At 43.1% G+C, this 24,789-nt stretch overlaps 1 protein-coding gene across 8 annotated transcripts in view; it reads right to left on the minus strand.

Moving 5' to 3' along the window:
• The window catches only part of kiaa1217 (KIAA1217 ortholog), a 583,797-nt gene that overhangs the window by 338,840 nt on the left and 220,168 nt on the right, over nucleotides 1-24,789 (minus strand). The window lies entirely within an intron of this gene.

Below are 24,789 nucleotides of genomic sequence, written 5' to 3' on the forward strand. Positions count from 1 at the left end.
GCAGTGTCGACACTTTTATGATGGGGAAGTATGGAAAATCACTTTGGTTCCCAGTCAAATGGGACAACTTGCTTTAAATACAACTGCACCACAAATGCAACTCCACTATAATGAAAGTAAGCATAGTTAACCTGAATAAACAAAAAGAACATTTGTTTCAAGGAGAACATGAATCACTTTATAGGAACAGATTGCCTGGGCTGCGTAGAAACTATCGACTGCTATTCACAACTGAGCCTCCCAAATCATACACTTTGGGGAATATTTTCTTTGTGCATTGTGCATACCTAAATCATAAATTGCTTCATGATTTTTTGGCAAGTTGTAGCCTTTTTCCCCCAATGGATGAGCTTTTTTTTTAAAAGGAAGACCCCCTTGGAAAAGTGAATTCAAATTCAGGAATTCAAATTATATTAGGTTTTTAAACAAAGTATTAGCAATTGCATTTTACGTATTCGTATTAAAAATCCTCACTAAAATGAAGTCAGTTTGTTTTAGGTTGCAAGAAAAGCTTAACTTAAAATTCAGTTGAGTTTTCTCATTTGGATTTTTTTAGAATCCCTTCCCCCAGCAGGCGCTGATTTCCCCCCAGAAAACGTAAACAAGATGTGGATTTGCAATCAAAGCATATGGTTGGCATCACTGAACATTGCAAATTACATATGTAGTTTATCTATAGTCCCAAAGCAATAATCAAGGGTTAATGGACCGAGCAGTGCTCGAATTGTATACCCGCTTATTGTATGCTGAAACTGTAACAGACTACCATCACATGCACAGATCCATTAAACAGTAGCTTCCTATCCTATATACAGGGTAGCTCTCTGTCTCCTAACAGGGAGACATCAGTGCTCTCCTTCATCATACCCAGGGGCATCAGAAAATGTGGACAAGATTTGTGTGGATTCGTGCAGAGTTCACTGTTTTCCCAATCAGGTTTAGAAACATAGAAAACAGGAGCAGGAATAAGACTATTCAGCCCTTAAAGCCTGCTCCACCATTCAATATGATCATGGCTGATTCTCTATCTCAACGCCACACTCCCCTGCTCTCCCCATACCCCTTGACACCTTTATAGTCTAGAAATCTATTTCTTTCTGAAATATATTCAGTGACTTGGCTTTCACAACCTTCTATGATAGAGAATACCACAGCTTCACCACCCTCTGAGTGAAGTAGTTCTTCCTCATTTCAGTTTTAAATGGCCTACCCTGTCTCCTGAGACTGTGACCCTTAGTTCTAGAAGTCGCGCACCCCCCCCCCCCCCCCCCCCGCCCACCCCCTCACATGCACAGCCGGACGAAACAACATCCCTGCATTCAATCTCCAGCCCTGTCAGAATTTTATGTATTTCAATGAGATCCCCTCTAATTCTTCCAAATTCCACTGAGTACAGGCCCAGTTGGCCCAAACTTTCCTCATCCAGCTATCCTGCCATCCCGGAAATCAGTCTGGTCAGCCTTCGCTGCACTTCCTCTATGGCAAGTATATCTTTTCTTAGATAAGAAGACCAAAACTGCACACAGTATTCCAGGAGTGGTCTCACCAAGGCCCTGTACAGCTGCAGTAACCTTTCTCTTATACTCAAGTCCTCTTGCAATGAAGGCCAACATACCATTTGCCTTCCTAACTGCTCACCATTGTTTGCACACCATTCAATTACAGATCCAACCCAATTATCACTTTAAACCCGCTCAAAATATTCATCAACACAAAAGTAATTAGTCCAAATCAAGCATCATCTGTAATCTTATAAAGTCTTTCAATCAGGGGTGCACACACAAGGTTATGGAGGCAGATTTTTTAATCAACAATGACAAAAAATTATTTTCCATGTAAAATATCACGCAGAATTTGTAAATTAATTGCAAAGACAATGACTGCGATTCGCCCCAATTGGGACAAAGTGTTGCCTGCTGGAGTCAGCAATGTCGATGTTAATTTATTCATAGCAGACAACCCGCCGGCCAGCTCCACTATTCCAAGACCAGGCCCCCATTTTTAAATGGCAACCCGATCTCTTCTCAGATAAAGGCCCCCCCTCTCCCACAGAAACATAAATGGTGATCCCACACTGACCAGAGGATCATCACCAACTCCTCACCAAAGAGCAGCATCCTCCTCCCCACCCGCAAATAAAGGGTAACCCTCCCCCTACAGCCATCCCTCATGAGGCCCAGCATTCCACCCCTTCACAAACCCCCAGGAATAGCCCCCATCATAGGCCCTGCTCAGGCCCCATCCCCCCTCGACATTGCCTCTGGTATACGGACAGTGCCTAACTGGCACTGCCAGTGTGCCAGATTGGCACTACCAGGGTACCAGGTGGGCACTGCCAGATGGGCACTGCCCAGTCATGTTCCCGGCCTCCCAGTTGCTTCAATTATCTCCGAGCCCCCCCCCACCTGGTCTCCACACATGGGGACCAGTAGTGATTTGCCCCTGGCTCACGCTGTGCCCAAGGGTCAGAAGATCCCGGGAGCTGGGAGAATTTGGTGTGAACGGGCTATGCATATGTTCAATGCTACTTTCTGTACACAATCTGGTTTGCGCCAGCAGAAAGGGACCAGAACAATTGCAAACCACCTGGCACCGGGCGTGAACCCGAATTTAGGCCCGTGTGCTATTTTCCAGGATCCGCGTGATGTGTATCAGGCATGGTGAGGCCAGAAAATTGTCACTTGCATATGGGTCGCTTTTTTGCATCCAGTCTGACTTCCAGGAAAATGGCTTGGGGTCAGGATAATACTGGCAAACTGCCACACTGGCATGCAATGCAAAATTACTAGCCCACCTGTTTCCTCCATTATACTGGGGCAAAACATACTGTCCCACATTGTTCCTCATCAACCCTCTCAGTTACTGGACTTCAAAGAACACATTCAAGCTGGCCAAAAATGATTTGCTTCCAAAACATCCATGGTGCTTTTTACTTAGTCACACATATTTTCCCAAGTGACAATTAATTGTGTAAGATTGGTGTCTCTCCCTTACACTGACATTAGGCTGACTAGTCTTTATAGTCACCAGGTTTATTCCTCTTTTTTTTAAGCAGGGGTAGCATTTGCAACCTCTGGCACTGCCAGAGCCTCCTTTTTGAGAAGGATTAGAAGATTGTGGCCAAGCTCTTCGTCCTAGCTTCCTTCAGCAATCTCCATCATCATCCCGTCTCAACCAGATACTTTTTCTATTATGAGTGCTACCAACATCTTCAGTGCCTCCTCTTCATTTTTATTCCCTCCAACACCTCCATTACCTCCTAGTTTAAACATTTAAAGATACAAAGGACAGAGCTAGTGTTCAGTTCTGTAAGTCATTAAATTTTAATGCATGTCTGAAGCTCCAGTAAGATTTAATTCTCCCTCAGGAGGTTGCAACATATTAATTCACGCACTATGACCTGAAATAATACTATTACAGCAGTATAGCTACTCAAATCAGAGCATAATTGCCAAGTTATTGGATGTAAATCATGGTTTTAAAATACGTTAATACAACTTACCTGCTCGCTGACTTTGCGTCCCTCACTGTTGAACTATTCTCATTATTTTAACTTTAATTTTACTTTGCATTCCAATTAAATTTCCTTCGTGCTAAATCTATTCCCATCTGCTTTTTGACATTAATTTTTATACCTTTTATTTAGCTGGCTCGAGGGCCTCTCTCTCCTTCACCCCGCAACTCTCTTTTGCATCTTTGAGGAAGGAACAGATTGCAAAAAAAATGTTCACTTGGAGTCTTAGGAGTTTACAGCATGGAAACAGGCCCTTCGGCCCAACTTGTCCGTGCCGCCTAGTTTTTACCATTAAGCTAGTCCCAATTGCCCACTTTAGTCCATATCCCTCTATACCAATCTTACCCACGTAACTGATCAAATGCTTCTTAAAAAGACAAAATTGTACCGACCTCTACTACTACCTCTGGCAGTTCCAGACACTCACCACCCTCTGCGAAAAAATTGCCCCTCTGGACCCTTTTGTATTTCTCCCCTCTCACCATAAATCTATGCCTTCTTTGACCCCGGTTAAAAACAGGACTAAAAGCTGAAAATTGAAATGGTCAAGATCAGTTTCCCTCCAAATAACGTGGCACCCAAACTGAGACATAGACCTTTCAATATTAATCAGATCAATATCCTGGAACTGCCATGTATCACCATGTGGTGCACCATCGACACACGGACTGCAGCGGTTCCAGAAGAGCAGATCACTATCACAGGGCTGTTAGACACTGTCAGTAAACGTTGCCTTGCCAGCACCACTCATACCCAGTGAACAAATAAAAGAAATGATACATTAATTCATCACACAAATGCCCACACAACTGATCATACTGGATGAATGACGTGCTAAAAGTTAAATTTTTGCCTGACCTTCCAAGATTCTTCCAGTTAAATCCAAGAATATCAAGGAAATAGTTTTGTGGTGTAACCTGTTAAGTATTTTCATTTGGTTGCCATCTCATCTTTGTAAATTTTTCAAAGGACTAAGAGATGAAGATGAAGTAACCACAAGATATCTCTACGCAAGCTCTTTCAAATAGTGAAACTATCCACTTAAAGCCTCAACAATCTCATCCAGTCCCCAAAATTCTGGTCATGAAACTCCATACCATTGAAGGTCTTATACAATTTAACCAAGCAAGAAATCAACATTCTAGGCTTCAGTTTTCCCCTGAGGCAGGTATGGGGTAAATTCTACTATTGTAAGTAAGGTGAAGCAGGGATCTGCATTTAATTGACAATTTTACCTGCTTTATCAAGAAGGAAAGAAAGATTTTTTTAAAATATTCCTTTCTGCAGTGTGGACGTTGCTGGTTAGGCCAACATTTATTGCCCACCCCTAATTGCTCTTGAGAAAATGCGCTGCCTTCTTGAACAGCTGCAGTCCTTGAGATGTGGATACACCTACAGTGCTGATAGGGAGGGAATTCCACAATTTTGACCCAGCAACGGTCAGTATGGTCAGTGGCTTGGAGGGGAATTTGCAAGTAGTGATGTTCCCAAGTGTCTGCTATCCTTGTCCTTCTAGATGACACTGGTTGTGTGTTTGGATGGTGCTGTTTATAAGAAACCTTGGTGAGTTGCTCCAGCACAATGTGTAGATGGTACACATAGCTGCCACTGTGTGTTAGCGGTGGAAGGAAAACTTTTAAAGTTCGGTGCATTGGCTATGCTAAATTCTCCCTCACTATACCTGAACAGACGCCAGAGTGTGGCGACTATGGGATTCTCACAGTAACTTCATTGCAGTGTTAATGTAAGCCTACTTATGACTAATAAATAAACTTTAAAAACTTTAAAGGCTTTGGGGAGTCAGGAGATGAATTACTCTCCACAGAATTCCAAGCCTCTGATCTGTTTTTGTAGCCACAACATTTATATGGCTGGTCCAGCTCAGCTTCTGGTCGATGGTAGCACCAGGATGTTGATAATGGGGGATTTGGCAATGATAATGTCATTGAATGTCAAGGGGAGATGGTTGGATTCTCTCTTGTTGGAGATGGTCATTGCCTGGCACTTCTGTGGGACGAACTGGTAGAACAAAGAACAAAGAATACAGCACAGGAACAGGCCCTTCGGCCCTCCAAGCCTGCGCCACTCATGTGCCCACTAGACCATTCTTTTGTATCCCTCTATTCCCAGTCTGTTCATGTGGCTATCTAGATAAGTCTTAAACGATCCCACCGTGTCCACCTCAATCACCTTGCTTGGCAGTGCATTCCAGGCCCCCACCACCCTGTGTAAAATACGTCCCCCGACATGTGTGTTGAACCTTGCCCCCCTCACCTTGAACCCGTGACCCCTTGTGTTCATCACCTCCGACCTGGGAAAAAGCTTCCCACTGTTCGCCCTATCTATGCCCTTCATAAATTTTATACACCTCTATTAGGTCGCCCCTCATCCTCCGTCTTTCCAGGGAGAACAACCCCAGTTTACCCAATCTCTCCTCATAGCCAAGACCCTCCATACCAGGCAACATCCTGGTAAACCTTCTCTGTACTCTCTCCAAAGCCTCCACGTCCTTCTGGTAGTCATATGCCAACTTTTATATTCTATGCCCCGTCCAATAAAGGCAAGTATGCCATATGCCTTCTTCACCACCCTCTTCACCCGTGCTGCCACCTTTAAGGATCTGTGGACTTGTACACCCAGGTCCCTCTGTATGTCTATACTCCTGATGGTTCTGCCATTTATTGTATAGCTCCCCCTTACATTAGATCTACCGAAACGCATCACTTCACATTTATCTGGATTAAATTCCATCTGCCATTTCTCCGCCCAATGTTCCAGCCTATCTACATCCTGCTGTATTCTCTGACAATGTTCATCACTATCCGCAACTCCAGCAATCTTCGTGTCGTCTGCAAACTTACTGATCACACTTACTGGTAACAGGGTATTCACTTTGAACTTGGCCCCGGGACAGAAGAATGACTTCAGATTTAAATTAATGAATTACAAATGCTTATAAATACTGGCTTCATCAGCAATGCCTGCATCACATGAATGAATAAATAAGTATTTTTTTAAAATCAAATCCTCTTCTGAAAATTACTATCGACTGCTTCCAGTTCCTGTGCTTTATAACAATGTTGAGAAGATCCTCCTTTACATTCCCAAGATATTCAGTTGAAGTGAGAAATAGTAGATACATATATTCATGTTTGTGTATATATATATATTAAATTACATACACATATGAATTTTATCATTGTGTAAGGTCAGTGTGTGTTTAAACTTCTAATTGGTATGCATGGAAGCAGCCGGTGAACTGCCCTGAATTTACAAAGTGCCATTGTGCAGCTTTGCTCATGCATTATACTTTTAAAATATATTCCCTTTCCTACACAAAGAAATGTCTTCATACTTTTTAAAAAATGAAGTCGATACAGCAAGACTCTTTCTGCTATTCTGTAGATCCGATTGGAAGTTCGTACAAAAAAAAAATGCCATTTCATTTAGACTTGTGTGCTTCCTGTGTAAAATAAGCACCACTGTGAGAAAACTACAATCGCCGAGTGAAAGATGCTTTTTGTTTTGAATCTGATTCTCGGGATGCGAGTGGAGCTCACTTCAGATAAACTGAAATATTGAACCGAAGCATGAAATTAAGCAAAATTGAGCAGCGCGGTAATATTGATGATCCAGAGTCCAGGGAGTCTGCTAAAGCAGATAATGCAAAGATGCAGGTTTCATATCATGAGGAACGTGATTGTGACTGTCATCAGGCGGTTGACCACAAAATCGGTGCCAAAGGGTCTGAAATTATAAGACAGTGGCTGGAATTTTATCGGCCTGCCCACCATGGGAATTGGAGTGGGCGAGGGACGGAGCATGGGAAAGTCCGTTGACCTCAGGCAGGATTTTGTGGTTTCGGGATGAGTGAGGCCATAAAATCCCGCAGTGTTTTCATATTATAAAACTGCTGATTGTGAACAATCTGCGTTTGTACATTTTCAGTAATGTTTAGCTCCTCATCCTCCAGGAATAACAGTTTCTGTACTTTCACCTCAGAATAAACATTCCCAATGTCACATTAAGGTGCGATGCTAGTGTACCGTTGAGAGAGATTTCTTTCTACATCATGTTTCCTGCAGTTGTAAGCAAGCCTCTTTGGCTTCAGATGTTTTTACATTATGGCACCAGCTTGTCTGGAGATGCCCTTTTATTGCTGCTTAAAACGGGGTTTGTTTATTTTTGCTGTGGGATCTTTAATGGCTCTGCATTGTTCAGAGAAAAACTAGTTGGCAGGTCAGGTGACAGGAGTTCTTTCATTTTCAGTTCTGAGCTGCAGATTTACGTTTTAGTTTTAGAACGGACAGCAAGCTGAAAAAGAAGTCTCTCTCTCCCTTGGTTTTGGAAATTCTGCTGGTCATCTGAAAGCAAGGTCTACCCTTTCTGAAGGAGGGAATCTGCTGTTGATGGCTTGTCTAGAGTCCCTGGTGTTTTGGGAAGCTGTTCTGAGTCTACCCAGAGAACTGCAGACTTCATCCAAAGGACTCAATTCCAGTATCACGTGATTATTAGTCTATGCTGTGTGAACCTGTTTAAAACATTTTGTCTAATTAGGACAGCTCCTATATTTGTTAAGGGTTGTTTGTAATTGATAGAAGTTACTACTGATATTCTTACTATACATGTTAATTATATGCTTAAATAAACTTTATTTGATAAAAGCTCCCTAGTGGGTCGTTTGAATCATACCCGAAGTGGAACCTATCATGCTTATCCTAACCAAATTCAAGATGCAAAGCTTATAATCCAGACGGGCTTCATAAAACACTTTGGAGTTTCTGACCTGAACCATAACAAAGGATACATATACGCAAAACCCCAGGCTAATAACGGTACTGCCACGTTGCAAAGCAACAAAACACAGAATGGGAAAGCAAAAGGTCCTCTTTTGTGCATTGGACTATGTTTTAAAACCCAAACCAAAGATTGTGTTTTTACAAAGTATTAAACTCAGCATCTTTTTAAATGAGGTGGAATTCTACTGAAAATGACTCGAGGCAATCAAGCTTTGTGCAAGAAGTCCAAGCTGTTCCACACACTGAATACTTGTTAGACGTACTGTTCAAAAGAAAAATCCTCATTATAAGTTTTGCATAAACTTTCAATATAAAAACCTAGAGTACTTGAACATTATTGCAACTTAGTTTTTGAAATCAAAGTACAACTCAACCCACTCAAAGTTGCCTCTTGCTTCCAGACCCAAAATAAATAACATAAATTCTAGCACTTTCTCGTGCTGAATAGGGTGCAAGTGTCATGACTTTTGGTGGAAAGGGTCATGGGGGGCCATTGACCTTAAATAAATCTGATCTTAAGCTCTGCAAGGTCACTGCATGTGGTGAGCGATTTCTCTGCCAGGAGTTAACCCCATTCTGCGTAATGATCAAATAGGTATATGCGGGGTGACGAAAGCTGATCTGTTTTCTATGTGCACATGAAAGGGAACATTTCATGAGGACCTTTCGTATGCCTCTGAGCTTTCGTACCTTTATTTTGTGCGTTACATTCAAAATACAGCTTTTGGCTTGTTTACACCATTTAACACAAGTATTTAATAGAGATCTGCCCCACTACTAGTTAAGTATTTTAAACAAGGTTTCTGTCCTCAAAGCAAGGGCAACAGATCATGGTCAGACCACAGCATCTTTGAGCCTATCCCTTATTAATTCACTGGACCCAAACTGACGGTTACAAAGCTTTTGTAATGTGTGTGGCAAATAGGCAGTATAATTACAGCAAACATTTTCCCCTCAGCGACAAAGGAACAGCTTTGGCTCTCTACTTTGTACATAGTTGCCAACAGATGTTTCATGAGCTTGTCAAAAGAGACTTCAGTCATCCAGCATCTGTTTCCATGCATCTCTCTCTACAGGGAATGCGACAGTGAGGCTCTTCAATCAGATTGAAGAATTCTCCGTGAGTCTAAGCCAGGAAGTAAAAAACAAGATATATAAATTACATTATTAATTGACAAAAAGCAAAACAAAGATGGAGAAAAATAGAAGGAATAAGAGACAGAAAAAGGAGACAGAAAACAAACTTTAAAAAGTATGTGTTCTTTTAAAATCTCAAATGTTAATTTTCTTCTGAGAGAATGAGACTCCATATATTTAGGTGTGAATTATACTGTAAATGGCAGAACCCTTAGGAACATTAACATACAGAGGGATCTGAGCGTGCAGGTCCATAGTTCCCTTAAAGTGGCAACACGGGTGGTCAAGGTGATTAAGAAGGCGTATGGCATACTTGCCTTCATCAGCTGGGCATTGAGTACAAGAGTTAGGAACTCATGTTGCAGCTATGCAAAACCTTGGTCAAGCCACATTTGGGGTATTGCATGTAGTTCTGGTCACTGCACTACCAGAAGGACATGGAAGCTTTGGAGAGAGTGCAAAAAAGGTTTACCAGGATGTTACCTGGTCTCAAGGATGTTGGCTCTGAGGAGAGGCTAGGGTTGAATAAACTAGGGTTGTTTTTCACTGGAAAGGAGAAGGCTGATGGGAGACCTGATAAAGGTCTACAAAATTATGAGCAGCATAGACAGGGTGGGTAGTCAGAGGCTTTTTCCTCGGGTAGAAGAGTCAATTACAAGGGGGCACAGGTTCAAGATGAGAGGGGGAAAAGATTAAGGGAGATGTGCGGGGGAAGTTTTTCACGCAGAGTGGTGGGTGCCTGGAATGCTCTGCCAGAGGAGGTGATGGAAGTAGGCACATTAGCAACAATTAAGAGGCATCTGGATTGGTACATGAATTGGAAGGGAATAGAGGGATATGGACCAAGTAAGGGTACAGTTTTTTTTTTCGTTTAGTTAGGGCATCATGATCAGCACAGGCTTGGAGGGCTGAAAGGCCTGTGCTGTACTTTTATTTGTTCTTTATATGCAAAATAAACTTTCAGGGGCAGAGAGGTTGTTCAATAATAGATAGCAGATATTACGCCTTTAAAAGCTCACTAACTTTTCAATGCACAAGCCCAAACTTTTTAAAGCCATTTTTAGTGTGGAAGTAGTTGGTAATTATCCCAAATTTACACCATTTCAATGCCAAGTCAGTTGGCAACGGCTGTGACATTTCACTATGGAGGAGTAGAATATCTTCCCTTTAACTGCATATGTGCACTTTAATCTGTTGTTGGCTGAGGGATAAAAATTTGCCAGGTTCCTGAGCATAATCCACCCTGCATTTTCCTTTGAAATATTAACATGAGATTTTTTACATCCAACTGAGGAGGTAAAGACAGAGCCTCGGTATAATGTCTCATCTGAAAAATGGAACCTCAGCACTCTCTATTACTGCACCTTGATTTTTGTACTCAAACCCTGGCGTAGGACTTGAATCTACAACCATCTGATTGAGAGGCAAAAGTGTTACCAAGTGAGCTATGACTAACATTTAATATAACCAGAACTGTGCACAGTACTAAGTCTGATCGAACCAAGGCTTTATAAAATTTTAATACAACTTCCCTGATTCTCAATTATATCACTCAAGAAATGAATGCCAGTACATAGCTTGTTTTTTTTTTATTAATCTGTCTCTGCTTTGAGTGATTTTTGTATCTATACCCCAGTATCACTTTGTTTCTCTACCCTACTTCATCCCTGATCAAGATTGTGCCAGGGTTTTTATTCACAAATCACCTAAGCTAACATCAGCATTATGAATTCTGATCTGCCATAGAGACCTTCTCAGGTTTAGTGGAATTAGTTGCTCCCATAAGTAGCCGGAGCATCTTATTTTAAGTGGGATGACTTACATTTTGCCACATATACATAGACAGACAAAGTGCCCAGAAATGCAATAATGAAATCTCCTCACCAGGATTCCATCACCATGTCTTCTGCATGCATACTTGTTCAACTCTCCAATGGTTGACCATGTTACCATTAGACAATGTAAAGTTTGTTTTGGTTCATAAACTGCTTTATTTCACAGAGAAACGTACAGACTAAACGCTGTGATCTGAAATGACCTAGCAAGCCACTCAATTGATGGGCAATTAGGGATGGGCAATAAATGCTGGTCTGGCCAGGGATGCCCACATCCCATGACAGAATGAAACAAATAACAAACTGAAGACATTTTCCCTCAAGGTTTTCTATTTTCAATCTTTTATTTGAATTAGTTGTAGCTCCCAACCCCCAACATCAGTGGGACGGAGGAGCTGGGGCGAAGGGGAGGTGGTGGTCCGGGAGCATTTTTACACTGTTGACTTAAAGGCTTGCACTCCTGAGCAAGCTTCACACCGACTAGGAGTGGGGTAAATAAATCAACATAAATACTGGGGTAGGAAGAGTAAGCAGCCCAGGTCTTCACACTGACAGGTCTCAGGAGGACTATCAGTGTAGGCTGCAACCAAGTCCTCGCAGGTGAAATGCAAATTTCAGTTTCCAAGTGCGCTCCTCTGAAGTTACGGTGCCGTCACAAATCTCAATAACAGTGAACTTCTCAGCATTCACCTGGACTGCAAGGCCAGGTCACCATTTTCATGAAAAAGTGTTTGCTGGTTTTGCTATCTTGGAAAATCTAGGTTTTTTTAAATCAAATGTGCTATACAGAGGTGGCACAATCAAGTGTTCCAATGTCATTAGCGATTTCTTTTTAAATCTTCTTTTCATGGGATGCAAACACCACTGGCTAGGCCAATATTTATTGCCCATCATTTATTGTCCTTGAGAAAACAGTGGCGAGCCACCTTCATGAACTGATGCAGTCCATGTGGTGTAGCTATGCCCGCAGTGCTGTTAGAAAATGAGTTCCAGGATTTTGAATCAGCAACAGTGAAGGAATGGTGATATACAATAGTTCCACATTGGATGATGTGTGGCTTGAGGGAGAATAACTTGCAGATGGTGGTGTTCCCCTATATCTGTTGCCCTTGTCCTTCTAGGTGGTAGAGGTCGCAGATGTGGAAGATGCTGTCAAAGAGCCTTGGTGAGTTGCTGCAGTGCATCTTGTAGACACTGCTGCTACTGTGTGTTGGTAGTGGTGGGAGTGAATGTAGGTGGTGGTGGATGGAGTGCAAATCATGTGGACAGCTTTACTCTGGAAGGTGTTGTGCTCTTTGAGTGTTGGACAGCATGGTGGCACAGTGGTTAGCACTGCTGCCTCACAGTGCCAGGGACCTAGGTTCGATTCCTGGCTTGGGTCACTGTCTGTGTGGAATTTGCACATTCTCCGTGTCTGCATGGGTTTCCTCTGGGTGTTCCAGTTTCCTCCCACAGTCCAAAGACGTGCAGGTGAGGTGGATTGGCCATGCTAAATTGCCCCTTAGTATCAGGGGGACTAGCTAGGGTAAATGCATGGGGTTTTGGGGATAGGGCCTGGGTGGGATTGTGGTTGGTGCAGACTCGATGGGCCGAATGGCTTCCTTCTGCACTGTAGGATTCTATGGGTGTTGTTGGAGCTACATTCATTCAGGCAAGTGGAGAGTATTCCATCACACTCCTGTCTTGTGCCTTGTGGATGGTGGACAGATTTAGGGAGTCAGGAGGTGAATTATTCACTGCATGATTCCTAGCCTCTGACCTGTTCTTGTAGCCACAGTATTTATGTGGCTACACAAGTTCAGCTCTGATCAATGGCAAACTCCAGGATGTTGATAATAGGGGTTTCACCAATGGTAATGTTGCAGAATGTCAAAAGAGTTGGATTCTCTCTTGTTGGAGATGGTCATCGCATGGCACTTGCGTGACATGAATGATACTTACCACTTATCAATCCAAGCCTGAATGTTGTCCAGGTCTTGCTGCATATGATCATGGGCATGATCAGTATCTGAGTAGTCGCAAATGGTGCTGAACATTGAACAGTCATCTGTGAGCATCGCACTACTGACCTCATTATAGAGGGAACGTCATTGATGAAGCAGCTGAAGTTAGTTGGTCTTAGGACATCACCCCGAGGAACTCTTGCAGTGATGCCCTGGAACTGAGATAATTGACCTCCAACAACCACCACCATTTTCCCTTGTGCCGTGTATGACTCCAACCAGTGGAGAGTTTTTACCTGATTCCTACTGACCAGTTTTGCTAGGACAAACATTTGGTCAAATGCTGCCTTGATGTAAAGGGCATTCATGCTCACCGCACCTCTCGAGTTTAGATCTGTTGCCCATATTTGGACCAATTAATGAGGTCAGGAGCTGAGGGGCCCTGGCAGACCCAAATGAAATGAAATAAATGAAACCATGACAAACACCAAATATCTTTAGCAGGCTGTAAGCTCCCTCTAACTATTAAAGTTTTTAGAGGACAAAACACATTTTATTTCTGTTCCAATTCTTACTGTAGTTAAATATCTCTTTTATGATTTTATTTGTAAGATGAAATATAACTTCCTTTGAAGAATGGGACAAGTAGAAATCTACTCTATTTAAAAAGCAGCCAGCTTCCCCTCAATACGAAATGCTTCTCGATAATATTTTTAAACTATCCTGGAAATGGCTCAGGAAGTGTCAGAACTGGAACAATTGCCACTCTTTGCCAACTGATACTCCGTGATTATTATAAATAGAGACATTCAATACTGTGTTTACTGTCACCTTCATGAGCTGAACTCAGTTGAATGCAGACTAGAATGATTGATCGTTTCAAAATTTGCATTTTAAAAAAAATATCAGTACATCAAGGAACTAATTGGGAACGGACTATTTTAGATCTAGTGTTTGGCCAAGTGTTCGAAACCAAGCCCTTGCATATTAAAAAAACTGAGACAAATAAATCAATTTTTACTACCAGAAACAAATCTCGATCCTTACTGCAATGGGTTGGGATAGAGTTACAACTGACATCTTTGTGACTTTGAACTTTGAGAAGGAATGGATTCTTACCAGGAACATTAGGATATGGATAACCATAAAAAAGCAGGAATAAAGGAGACAGCAATCTAAGCTTCATGCATTTGCAATACGTGAATTTAAACCAATGCAATAGAGTGTTAAAATAATGACAATCAAAAGCTAGCCTAACTCCCTGTCAAAATAATACATCATAAAATACCAGGTCAAATTATCACTGATGAAACCATTTTCATTATAATCAACCATATTAGACTTCTGCCAACCCATCAGCTCAGCATTTTAATGTTAAAAAGGTCAGCAATCTTCGGTGTGTGGAAATGAATAATATATCCAAATGAGAGTTAAAATACTTCCTGAAGAAAATTCTAATTTCAGCCATCGTTTGCCAAGCTCGTCCAAAATTAAGGCTGGCTAAACTCAACAGGCCTAGCAACATCTGTGAAGAGAGAAACAGTTAACCTTTCGAGTCTTTATGACCTTTCTACAAGAACAGAACCAGTTCTATAGAAGGATCATATGGACTGTAAACGCTTCTGGCAGAGCAGCTGAGTTAATTCAGCATTTTCTGTTTTTATTTCAGATTTCCAGCATCCATAGTATTCTGCTTTTATTGTTCAAAGTTAATAATGGCATAAATCTTCCAGCATGGCCAGTGGCGAATGACTCAACTTAAGTCACTCTGTCTTGGGACCTTGAGGAAGTCCCAACGGGTGCACATCCACAGTACTGAAGCAGAAAGATTAAATTTCCAATTGTCAGTTGACTGCTGCACAATTCCCTACAACAGTGGAATCAATGGCCAGGCACAAGCAGACTTGAGCTATTTTCCCAATGTTAACCTGGTTTTTATTCAAGTTTACCTAGAGCTTCCTTGGAGGTGAAAAATCTGCTGAGGAGCCCAGCTCCATTCAAATCAGCTGGAGTGCCAAAGCACTCCAGGACAGCTCGACCACTGACAATGCTTAGCATCCCTCCCAACCACCTTTCAAGTTTATTTATTAGTGTCTCAAGTAGGCTTACATTAACACTGCAATGAAGTTACTGTGAAAATCCCCTTCCAAATCACATCCATCCCAACCTCCCCAAACAATACGCAGCACCTCCCTCCCAACCACCCCAAACAATACACAGCACCTCCCTCCCAACCTCCCCAACAATTTGGAGCACCCCCATCCCAACCTCCCCCAAGCAATACGCAGCACCTCCCTCCCAACCTTCCCTAACCAATATGCAGTACCTCCCTCCTAACCAATATGCAGTACCTCCCTCCTAACCTCCCCCAAACAATACACAGCACCTCCATCCCAACCTCCCCAAACAATACGCAGTACATCCCTCCCAACTTCCCCAAACAATATGCAGTACATCCCTCCCAACCTCCCCAAACAATACGCAGCATCTCCAACTCAACCTCTCCCAAACACAGCACTTTCCTCCCTACCTCCCCCAAACAATATGCAGCACCTCCATCCCAACCTCTTCCAAACAATACGCAGCACCTCCCTCCCAACCTTCCCTGAACATTCGCAGTACCACCCTCCAAACCTCCCCCAAACAACACACAGCACCTCCATCCCAACCTCTCCCAAACAATACACAGCACCTCCCTCCCAACCTCCCCAACAATTTGGAGCACCCCCATCCCAACCTCCCCCAAACAATATGCAACACCTCCCTCCCAACCTCCCCCAAGCAATACGCAGCACCTGCCTCCCAACCTTCCCTAACCAATATGCAGTACCTCCCTCCTAACCTCCCCCAAGCAATATGCAGCACCTCCATCCCAACCTCTCCCAAACAATACGCAGCACCTCCCTCCCAACCTTCCCTGAATATTCGCAGTACCTCCCTCCCAACCTCCCCCAAACAATACACAGCACCTCCCTCCCAACCTCCCCCAAACAATACACAGCACCTCCCTCCTAACCTCCCCCAAACAATACACAGCACCTCCCTCCCAACCTCCCCCAAACAATACACAGCACCTCCCTCCCAACAATGGGCAACACCTCAATCCCAGCCTTTCTCCAGCCTCACTTTCCATCTGAGCTCACATGTCTTCCCAACTTTTACCTTCCTCCTGGCAAAATTCCACCTCTTCAGTAGCCTATCCATCAGGCCTGTTCCATCCGGAAATTCTTTAATTGTTAAACACCATTTATCCTAATCCTCCAACGTGCTAGGAGAGGTGGAAAATAAAACTGAGGCCGTGTCAGAAAATTCCTTAGCACTGTCAACTAACACACAACACACTCACTATAGCTAGAAATGGCCTGTCTGAGCTGGCCAGTTCCCTTGAAGGAATGCGATAAATATATCCTCATTGCTTGGTGCAGTGATCTATCCTAAAGGACAACCTACCTTGGAATGCTTCCAAACAGCTAATCTAAATCTTTGTCTAAGGATTTTAGTTGCATCCCTCCTTGTCTTACCAACCCCATCAGCTTAAATAATTCAGTGAACTGGAGAAAACTGAATTCCTTCTTCATCTTAGAAACGAAGTACCAATGATTCCACCTGTAAACTTGCCTTTTTCTAATAAAAGTAACTGCAATAATGCATACTCTGATGCCGAGGGTGCCATGACGGTATCATTACCTTGTCCAGTGTTTTCACATCCCAGTCATGTGTGACCAATACTCAATTGAATACTTAAAGTGCAATTGTGTTAAATCCTGGTGCAGCTTGAGTAGTTTTATATTATAGTGTCCTTGCAATAAAACTAAAATCCTATTTGCCAATCCAATGCCCTTGTCCTGATAACTAAGCGTCAAGATACATAACTAAAGGGGATATGGTCTTCCCTTTATTCTTCTTAAATCTGCCGCTGCAATGTAACAGAGTTTGAGGGCAGACAGCGAACTCCTTTTTAAAATATGTCCCATACATGTATTATCTCAAAGCAAACCCACCCCCCCTCCCATTCCCACACCAAGTCATCTGTCTTCTGTTCTTAAAGTTGCTATATTTTGTTGCAATCTCTCACAACTACACTTTAATTTCTAACACATTCTCCCTTTCTTTCAGTTCCAACGACGAGACAAAGGACTCATAGAATCTCTACAGTGCAGGAGGCCATTTGGCCCATCGTGTGTGCACTGACAACAATCCCACCCAGGCCCTATCCTTGTAACCCCACGTAATCCCCCTGACAGAGGGGAAATCCCACCCAGACTTGTTCCCTGTAACACCAAGTATTTACCCCACTAATTCCCCTAACCTACACATTTAAGAGGCAATTTAGCATGGCCAATCCACTTCCTCTCCTTACAGATGCTGACAGACCTGCTGAGCTTTCCGGCATCTTCTGTTCTTTTTTGTGATAAACTTCTGCATGGCCTCTGCCAAAAGTACTGGTACCAACAAGGAGGAATGACCTGAATCCAGCCCATTCCTCTCCGCTATTCACCTTGCTTCGCGGGGAAGCTGTGAGCCCCCATCTGTTCGGGGTCGGTTAGCTCAGTTGGCTGAAGAACTGGTTCATGAAGCACAGCGAGGTCAACAGCGCAGGTTCAATTCCCATACAGGTTGAGGTACGTGGGCAGCACAGTGGCAAGCACTGCAGCCCCACAGCAACTCCGGCCTTGGGTGACTGTGTGGAGTTTGCACGCCCTCCTTGTGGTCTGTGTGGGTTTCCTCCGGATGCTCCAGTTTCCTCCCACAGTCCAAAGGTGTGTAGGTTAGATGCAGTAGCATGGTAAATGGGTTATGGGGATAGAGTGGGGGAAAGGGCCTGGGTGAGATACTCTGTCAGAGTCAGTGCAGACTCGATGGGCTGAATGGCCTCCTTCTGCACCATAGGGTTTCTATGAGAAACGAAATTATAAAAAAGTATAACCAAAATATTTTACCACTTTGATTCACCAAAACATGGTTTACAAATCCTGTTTACTCCACAAATACACAAGAGATCGACAGTAAGATAATAGACCATAACTTCCAATGGAGTGGGAATCGAGTCGGATTGTCACTCTACTTAAAGGTTCCTACCTGAAAAGCCAGCTGCTCCTATCACGCCCAACCTTCCAGCTCTGGCCAGGCGATATTTGGTCCAGCTTGGAGGGGAATACAGTCAAATCAAGCAAGCCACAGCTCCTTTTTTATGGCACTAGCTGTTGTAATCCAGTTAAGTTTAAAGGTCGAGCCAGGTTTAAAGGTCTTTGTGAAGTGAAGTGTATAAGATAAGTAGTTGGACTTGTGGTGGGACAGGGGAGGAAGTGTAGTCAGGGTTGGAGGATAGGAGGGGGCATGGTGGGGGGGGGAAGAGTACGGGCCATGTCCCGTAAAGAGCTGGGATGGGTCAGAAACTAGAAGTGGTTTTAATTCTTCTTACTTTTTCGAGTGAAGTAACACGGTCAGAATGATTTCAAAAGGGCAAATTGCTGAATGTGTCTTTTGTGTACCCTATAGATATGACATCCTGGGACTGGGAAATTACAGCCCATTATGTTTAGTGGAGGCTGGTGTTCCTTTATTTTAATTAATTAAGTTAATATATCAAGCTGCCCTGTGTAGATTATAGATGAACCTTCTCCTTGAAGTGCTAAATTGTAAGGTGCTTGGTAGGGAATTGTAGGACTACCAGAAGGACGTGGAGGCTTTGGAGAGAGTGCAGAAAAAGTTTACCAGGATGTTGCCTGGTATGGAGGGTATTAGCTATGAGGTGAGATTGAGTAGACTAGGGTTGCTCCCCCTGGAAAGACGGAGGTTGAGGGGCGACCTAATAGAAGTTCATAAAATTATGAAGGGCATAAAGAGGGTGAACGGTTGGAAGATTTTTCCCAGGTCGGAAATGACAAACACAAGGGGTCACAAGTTCAAGGTAAGGGGGGGCAAGGTTCAATACAGATATGCGGGGGACGTATTTTACACAGAGGATGGTGGGGGCCTGGAATGCACTACCAAGCAAGGTGGTTGAGGCAGACACGCTAGGATCATTTAAGACTTATCTAGATAGCCACATGAACAGACTGGGAATAGAGGGATACAAACAAATGGTCTAGTTAGGAACACAAAATCGGTGCAGGCTTGGAGGGCCGAAGGGCCTGTTCCTGTGCTGTATTGTTCTTTGACTTTGGCCCAACAATAAAGGAACAACGATGGCGTGATTTGGTGCATGGAACTTGAAGGTGATGTTGTGCCCACAAATGAGGTGCCTCACCAAGACCACCTACTTCCATCTCCGTATCATCACCCGCGCAACACCTGCCTCACCTCATTTGTTGAAATCCTTGATTGTATACCTCTGGATTTAAACTCTTTTTAAACTCTTTTTTCTATGCCATAAGAAAAGATATTGATGAATGTAACAGAAGATGGTTGGTTGCTGTACTCAGTGACCCCAATCACCTTCCTTTACATCAGGTACGACATAAGGCAATGAGTGTTTTTTCCTTTGACCCACATTAAGTAGAACGTTGCTAAAGCCTTCCAAGTGCAAGTTGAATGCTGCCTCCCATTTCTTATCTGCACACTGTCCCTCGCAATATCATCTGGTCAGGTTCTACAGGTACACAAGGACACCCAGCTCCATCTCAGCACCACTCCCCTCTAACCCACTCCTCTCTACCCCAGCACCACTCCTCTAAATCCTTCCACTGAAAATCTAAATTGGCAGACCGCTTGTTTAACATCTAGTACTGGAACAGCAGAAATTTCCCCTTGCTAAATACTCTAGCCAGCGACTCTTAATCCTGTCCCCAGCAACTTGAAGGCTAAGCAAGACTGTTTGGAACCTTGGTGCCATATCTGACTCAAGATGAGCTTCTGACCATATATCCATGCCATCACCAAGGCCACCTACTTCCATCTCTGACTCAATACCTGCCCACCTCATCTGATGAAATCTTTGATTGTATACCTCTAGTTTTAACTATTTCAACTCATCCATAGAACCATAGAATATTACAGCACAGAAACACGCTTTTTGGCCCTTCTTGGCTGTGCCAAACCATTTTTCTGCCTCGTCTCACTGACCTGCACCTGGACCATATCCCTCCACACCCCTCTCTTCCATGTACCTGTCCAAGTTTTTCTTAAATGTTAAAAGTGAGCCCGCATTCACCACTTCATCTGGCAGCTCATTCCACACTCTCTGCGTGAAGAAGCCCTCCCTAATATTCCCTTTAAACTTTTCCCCCTTCACCCTTAACCCATGTCCTCTAGTTTTTTTCTCCCCGAGCCTCAGTGGAAAAAGCCTGCTTGCATTCACTCTATCTATACCCATCATAATTTTATACACCTCTATCAAATCTCCCCTCATTCTTCTACGCTCCAGGGAATAAAGTCCTAACCTATTCAACCTTTCTCTGTAACTCAGTTTCTCAAGTCCCAGCAACATCCTTGTAAACCTTCTCTGCACTCTTTCAACCTTATTAATATCCTTCCTGTAATTAGGTGACCAAAACTGCACACAATACTCTAAATTCGGCCTCACCAATGTCTTATACAACCTCACCATCTTATACTCAATACTTTGATTTATAAAGGCCAATGTACCAAAAGCACTCTTTACAACCCTATCTACCTGTGACGCCACTTTTAGGAAATTATGTATCTGTATTCCCAGATCCCTCTGTTCTACTGCACTCTTTGGTGTCCTACCATTTACCTTGTATGTTCTACCTTGGTTTGTCCTTCCAAAGTGCAATACCTCACACTTGTCTGCATTAAACTCCATCTGCCATTTTTCAGCCCATTTTTCTAGCTGGTCCAAATCCCTCTGCAAGCTTTGAAAACCTTCCTCACTGTCCACTACACCTCCAATCTTTGTGTCATCAGCAAATTTGCTGATCCAATTTACCACATTATCATCCAGATCATTGATATAGATGACAAACAACAATGGACCCAGCACTGATCCCTGTGGCACACCACTAGTCACAGGCCTCCACTCAGAGAAGCAATTCTCCATTGCCACTCTCTGGCTTCTTCCATTGAGCCAATGTCTAATCCAATTTACTACCTCTCCATGTATACCTAGCGACTGAACCTTCCGAACTAACCTCCCATGCGGGACCTTGTCAAAGGCCTTACTGAGGTCCATGTAGACAACATCCACTGCCTTCCCTTCATCCACTTTCCTGGTAACCTCCGCGAAAAACTCTAATAGATTGGTTAAACATGACCTACCGCGCACAAAGCCGTGTTGACTCTCCCTAATAAGTCCCTGTCTATCCAAATATTTGTAGATCCTATCTCTTAGTACTCCTTCCAATAATTTACCTACTACTGACGTCAAACTTACCGGCCTATAATTTTCCACATTACTTTGAGCCTTTTTTAAACAACGGAACAACATGAGCTATCCTCCAATCATCCGGCACCTCACCCGTGGATACCAACATTTTAAATATATCTGCCAAGGCCCCTGCAATTTCAACACTAGTCTCCTTCAAGGTCCAAGGGAATACCCTGTCCGGTCCTGGGGATTTATCTACTCTGATTTGCCTCAAGACAGCAAGCACCTCCTCCCCTTTAATCTGTATAGGTTCCATGACCTCCCTACTTGTTTGCCTTATTTCCATAGACTCCATGCCAGTTTCCTTAGTAAATGCAGATGCAAAAAACCCATTTAATTTCTCCCCCATTTCTTTTGGTTCCATACATAGCCGACCACTCTGATCTTCAAGGAGGACCAATTTTATCCCTTACTATCCTTTTGCTCTTAATATACCTGTAGAAGCTCTTAGGATTATCCTTCACCTTGTCTGCCAAAGCAACCTCATGTCTTCTTTTAGCCCTCCTGATTTCTTTCTCAAGTAGTTTCTTGCACTTTTTATACTCCTCAAGCATCTTATTTGCTCCCTGGTGCCTATACATGTCATACATCTCTCTCTTCTTCTTTATCAGAGTTCCAATATCCCTCGAGAACCAAGGTTCCTTATTCTTATTCACTTTGCCTTTAATCCTGACAGGAACATACAAACTCTGCACTCTCAAAATTTCTCCTTTGAAGGCCTCCCACTTACCAATCACATCCTTGCCACAGAACAGCCTGTCCCAATCCACGCTTTTTGGATCCTTTCTCATTTCTTCAAATTTGGCCTTTTTCCAGTTTAGAACCTCAACCCGAGGACCAGATCTATCTTTATCCATGATCAAGTTGAAACTAATGGCATTATGATCACTGGAACCAAAGTGTTCCCCTACACACACTTCCGTCACTTGTCCTAACTCGTTTCCTAATAGGAGATCTAATATTGCATCCTGTCTAGTTGGTACCTCTATATATTTCTTTAGAAAATTTTCCTGAACACATTTTACAAACTCTAACCTGTCTAGACCTTTAACAGTATGCGAGTCCCAATCTATATGTGGAAAATTAAAATCCCTACTATCACAACTTTATGTTTCCTGCAGTTGTCTGCTATCTCTCTGCAGATTTGCTCCTCCAATTCTCGCTGACTATTGGGTGGTCTATAATACACCCCCATTAATATGGTCATACCTTTCCTGTTTCTCAGCTCCACCCATATGGCTTCGGTAGACAAGCCCTCTAATCTGTCCTGCCTGAGCATTGCTGTAACATTTTCCCCGACGAGCAATGCCACCCCCTGACCCTTCATCCCTCTGCCTCCATCATGTCGGAAACATCGGAACCCTGGAACATTGAGCTGCCAGTCCCGCCCCTTCTGTAGCCAAGTTTCACTAATGGCTATAATGTCATAATCCCATGTGTCAATCCACGCCCTCAGCCCGTCTGCCTTCCCCACAATACTCCTGGCATTGAAATAGACACACCTCAGAAGATTATTACCATCACACACAACCTGATTTTGCATGAACTATCATTTATTTTCACCCCCGCTCCACTATCTGCTCTGGCACTCTGGTTCCCATCCCCCTGCAAATCTAGTTTAAACCCTCCCCAATAACACTAGCAAACTTCCCTGCAAGTATATTGATCCCCTTGAAGTTCAGGTGTAACCCATCTCTCTTGTACAGGTCCCACCTGCCCCTGGTCAGACTCCAACTTCCAGCCTTCACAAACCTGAAATCATCCAAAGCTCTGCTGCCTATATCTTACATCACCTGAAGTCCCATTTAGCCATCTCCCCTGTACTCACTAACCTGTATTAGCTCTCATTTAAACAACGCCACAATTTTTAAAATTTACAACCTTGTTTTCAAATCCCTCCATGGATCTTGTTCCTCCTCCAGCCCTACAACTTTGAGATCTTCGTGCCCCTCCAATTCTGATATGATGGGCATCGCTGATTTTAATTGGTCCTCCATTGGCAGCTATGCCTTCAGTTGCTTGAGCATGAAGCTCTGGAATTCCCTTCATACACATCTCTTTCCTCCTCAAGAACGCTCCTCAAACCCTTCCTCTTCGATCTGACTATCTGCTTACGTGGCTCTGCCAAAGTTTGTTTGATAATGCTCAATAGAAGCACTTTGGGAGGTTCTGCTATGTTAAAGACTCTGTATCGCTGAGGTCAGCAACTCCCAAGTCTTTTCTGGCATTCAACTCTTGCATCCGTGTCTGGATGATCGATTTAATAAGGTTTGGAGCTAACTGGTGCTGACAAGGCTGAGACTGAATATAAAGAGGTTGGGAAAGAAAGCTAAGCACTTTACTAAAATTTGGAATTAAGAAAATAAAAGATTTACATTTCTATAGGACTTTTCACAACTTCAGGACATCACAACACACTTCACAGCCAATCAAGTACTTATTTTTGAAGCAGTTGTCACTGTTGTCATGTAGGAAACGCAGCAGCCAATCTGAACATTGCAAGCTTCAATAAATGGCAATGTGAAAATGAGCAGATAATCTGTTTTAGTGAAGATGATTGAGGGATAAATGTTGGCCAAGGCAATGAGGATGGGATTTTTATGTTCATCTGAGACACGGCTGATTGGGCAAAATGTTTAAAAATTAAATATTAAAATCATTTAACTTCTTGCCTTATGTTATTGTCGGTTATTTGAGAGGAGACAGTATTTTGAAACCCATATTTAAGATTGTGGGGAGAGAAACAGCAGATGAAACAATTTTGGAAAGTGGAATGGAATCATGGGATGGCTTCAGTTTGTGCGTTTCCTTCAGTTTAGTTTTGTTCTTGGGATGTGAGCATTGCCAGCGAGACCAACATTTATTGCCAACAGTCCCTAATTTTTTTTTGAGAAGGGGATGGTGAGCTACCTTCCTGCTCCAGTTCATATGGTATAGGTAGACCCTGTGATTGCTGTAGTGGTTTAATATGATTGAGTGGGCTTGCCAAAACATTTCAGAGGACAGTTAAGAATCACATTACTGTGGCTCTGGAGTCATATAAACAGAAAAACTACAGCACAAAACAGGCCCTTCGGCCCCACAAGTTGTGCCGAACATATCCCTACCTTCTAGGCCTACCTATAACCCTCCATCCTATTAAGTCCCATGTACTCATCCAGGAGTCTCTTAAAAGACCCTATTGAGTTTGCCTCCACCACCACTGACAGCAGCCGATTCCACTCGCCCACCA

This window comes from Mustelus asterias, chromosome 2 (assembly GCF_964213995.1).
Source record: "Mustelus asterias chromosome 2, sMusAst1.hap1.1, whole genome shotgun sequence".
Lineage (NCBI taxonomy): Eukaryota > Metazoa > Chordata > Chondrichthyes > Carcharhiniformes > Triakidae > Mustelus > Mustelus asterias.